This window comes from Lucilia cuprina, chromosome 4, assembly GCF_022045245.1.
Source record: "Lucilia cuprina isolate Lc7/37 chromosome 4, ASM2204524v1, whole genome shotgun sequence".
Lineage (NCBI taxonomy): Eukaryota > Metazoa > Arthropoda > Insecta > Diptera > Calliphoridae > Lucilia > Lucilia cuprina.
In genome coordinates, this window is record NC_060952.1 from 93490911 (window position 1) to 93491164 (window position 254).

Consider the following 254-nt stretch of genomic DNA (forward strand, 5'->3'; position numbering starts at 1 on the left):
GATAGATAGATAGATAGATAGATAGATAGATAGATAGATAGATAGATAGATAGATAGATAAATAAATAAATAGACAGATAGATAGATAGATAGATAGATAGATAGATATATAGATAGATAGATAGATAGATAGATAGATAGATAGATAGATAGATAGATTTCGCCCATCCACTCACAGTTTTTCTTCTTAATCTGATTAAAAATCTTCGAAAGTATAACCTCCTAAAACAAACCTTCAAAAACCTCATTATCCC